Source organism: Gavialis gangeticus, unplaced genomic scaffold (genome assembly GCF_001723915.1).
Source record: "Gavialis gangeticus isolate Ggan-Ray unplaced genomic scaffold, GavGan_comp1, whole genome shotgun sequence".
Classification (NCBI taxonomy): Eukaryota; Metazoa; Chordata; order Crocodylia; family Gavialidae; genus Gavialis; species Gavialis gangeticus.
In genome coordinates, this window is record NW_017729002.1 from 20692254 (window position 1) to 20695530 (window position 3277).

General features: G+C 44.1%; 1 long non-coding RNA gene across 1 annotated transcript in view; it reads left to right on the forward strand.

The window, feature by feature from the left end:
- The first annotated feature begins 568 nt into the window (after positions 1–568).
- LOC109290894 overlaps positions 569–3277 on the forward strand; it is a 23860-nt gene continuing 21151 nt past the window's right edge. Inside the window, exon 1 of the long non-coding RNA XR_002095707.1 lies at positions 569–579. This is a non-coding gene — a long non-coding RNA (uncharacterized LOC109290894). The remainder of the gene's footprint in view (positions 580–3277) is intronic.

A 3277-nucleotide genomic window follows, 5' to 3' on the forward strand; every position in this document is an offset into this window, starting at 1 on the left:
GGGTATGGCCTCGGGCAAAGCATGGACTCTTTAAGAAGCAGCTGGGGACAGAGCTAAGCCCATGCCGGGAAGAGAAGAGGAAAATGCCGGTGGAGAGGCTGGGGCTGCAGAGCCAGGGAGCACAATCCCCAGGCAACGGAGGAAGAGGCCAGGTGCCTGCTGGAAGACCCAGACAGGCGACTTGGAAAGCCTAAGCCCCGGGAACAGATGGGGGCCAGGGAGCCCCATTGGGGAGCAGCAACACCCCAGAATGATGCAGGGAAACAGTAAGGCTCTGGCTGGGAATTCAGGCACTGTGGCAGGGGACAGCCCCGAGAGATGGCGGACACCCCTACATGGTGGGCAGTGAGAGAGGTGCAGAGAATCATGGACCCCTCGGGAGAGGGGAGCAAATGACACCAGCTGGTGGGACCAGGACAGCCCAGCCACAGGTCAGCTGGGCCCAAGGGAGGTTGTGCCAAGAGGGCTGACAGAGGCTGGGCACAGGGCGGCTGCTCATCCCCATGCCTACTAGGTTGGGAAGGACGGACGAGTCCCCCACATGACCAAGTGTCCTGGGAGATGAAAACCCAGTAGCCCGTTGGCAGACGTTGACCATTTTCAGTTAGTTTTCACAGTTGCAGTTAACCCTGGATAGGGCAGGTTTAGTTGCCCGAGAGCCGCCCCGAAGACAAGGGACAGCCTTGGGAGGACTGACGGTCAAGAAAGCCCGACCCATCAAGGTGGGCAGCGTGGATGAGGCGAGATCATCCAGGAGAAAGACATGGGCTGAGCAGTGTCTGCCCAGGCCATGGATGTGGTAAGGCTGGGGTAAAGGGGAAGTTGGAGCTCCACAAAGAAACCCAGGGTTGAGATCCCCTTGGGCCATCTACAGGGAACTGCCTCCCACAAAAAGATCAAAAGAACATCAAAGACGTGGCAGGAAAGTAAGAGCAGCACCCAAACCACCACAGTGGTGCCAAACTCGGATCTCACTCTGACGTTGCTGAGGAGTGAGGCACCAACCAAGAAAGGGCTAAGCCCTACAACGCCTACCAGCGACACTGAGTATTTATGTTGCATGGGTGCAAGACATTATAAATAAGATGCCCTTACCCAATTATTTCCTTCCTTTTAAGGGTTTTTGTGTTTGTATTTTGCCCTTATGCAGTTTTAAAGGATTTGATTAATATTTTTGTTCAGTTAGAATATAAAACTATAATCCCTTTCTAAATCCTACTTAGCTTCTGGTCCCCAAAATATCTTGGATCAATGAATTCCATAGATTAATTATGAATTGTGTAACAGAAAAATATACTAGATTATGACTTTCCAGTTTCTGCTGATGACATGAACTGTGAGATCAAAGTCCAATCAAACTACACAAGAGATAGTCTCACAGCTATGATATTACCATATAGACCAGATATCTTTTTTATCCATCTATCCTACTAGGCACTTACTATGTGTATTATTTGTTTTGCAAATAATAATTTTCCCTATCACTTAGTTGAAATCAATTAATTGCTGTGCACACCTCTCATTTCTTCTGTTTGCTGAAGCACAGGTGATATATAGAGGCAATAATTTCTCCTTTATTTGGTGCGTTTATTGCAGACAATACACAGAACAAACAGGAAAAGATTTTTCTTCACGGAGGAGCATGAGCCAAAAGTAGGTGCTAATGGGTGAGACACTAACGTGCACTGGACTAATTCAACTGTGCATAAGCATGTCTGGCAAAAACTGTGCTAATATGCTAATGCACAGTAGCTTTAGTCCAATGCACATTAAGCATCACATAAAAAGTGTTCATCTGAACTAATGCGCAGTAGTGCCAATTACGGCACATTAAGTTAGAACCTGTTATTACAGGCACTAAACTTAATGCACCGTAATTACAGTGTGTTAATGAACGTGTAGACATGCTCACTGAGACTTTCTCAAATCTTTCTTTAGGAAGCATGAGAATCATTCAGATGTTAGGAGCTATGTAATTGAATCCATCCCTTATGATTGTAATGGCTAATCAAATGAGGTCTTAGTAAGATTCTGCTGCACACAGCTGCAATAGGAGCTTTTGGCTTCAGAGGATGGTGGTAAAAAAAGAGCAGGAAGTTGAGTCTGCAGAAAAGCTCAGGAGACAGTTGATTACAGCTCACAAAATAGCACTAAAGGGACCTTTTGTTCTGGACTCTGGGTAAATTCTCTGGGACACCCAAACATGAATTTCTAAGTCCCTAAAGGGGATTCTCTTCCTTTTTCCTTCCCCCCACTTAAAAAAAATTAAAGCAAACCTCAGCAATGCACAGATGTGTTGCATTCAGCATAAAGGCAAAGATTTTATCTCTTGACAGTTATGAAGAATTTTATTCAAAACAAAGAATATTTTGTCTAAATTACAGATTACCAAAATTCAAGATATCTATGATTTTCTCATTTTCTCTTTCCCACTCTGGTACTTTTCTAAATTATACTCTTCACTGCCCTCACCAAAGAGCCTAAGAACTCCAAAGGGCTCCTCCTCCTCCTCCACAGTTCTTCAAAGTGCTTTATAGCCATTCCTAGGACACAATTTGAATAGTGCCCAATTTGCTGACAGCTGGCATCTTTGGGGAAGCTTGAACATAAATTCCTCCTATGTGCCAGTCCATCAACAAAGGGCTGTGAGGATGCCACAAATTCTGCAACATAAAATACTCTTAATTCTTACAAGCCATGAGTTTTTGCCCGGTATTAAGAATGTCATTCCCAGATCAATTAGAATCCAAGTCAAATTCCCTTAAATTCAAGAAGGCAAAGTTTTTCCCTTGTTTAATTTCACTGAAAGCAATATTATCTCACTACTGATGAAACAGATCAAAAGTCTTGTAGTCTTGACTTTGTAAAGAGTGCCAGGACAAATTTTAAGAGACAGAAAGTGTCCAAATCTACTATCAACAGTCTCATTGCCAAATACTCTAATGTTGAGTATTATTTCTGCCTATGATTTTTTCTTTCAAGGGCCACCCTTGACTTTTGGCTAAGTTTGATTGAACTATACACTAAGCAACTTCTCCTCAGTAACTGCAGCCCAATTTCCCTTGGGAGCTGTGCAATGAAGCCAGAATGTTACATATGTAGCTCAGGTGTACTTCCCTCTCCAACTGAGGGAATTATTGGCAGAGCAGTGTGCTGTGGAGGGACACAACTGCCCAGTGGCTGCCTCCGTCCCCTATAGAGTCAGATCTAGTTAATCAATTACTTAACTGTATACAGATTTATTATTACGACAAAACCATTAAACGGTAAGGACATA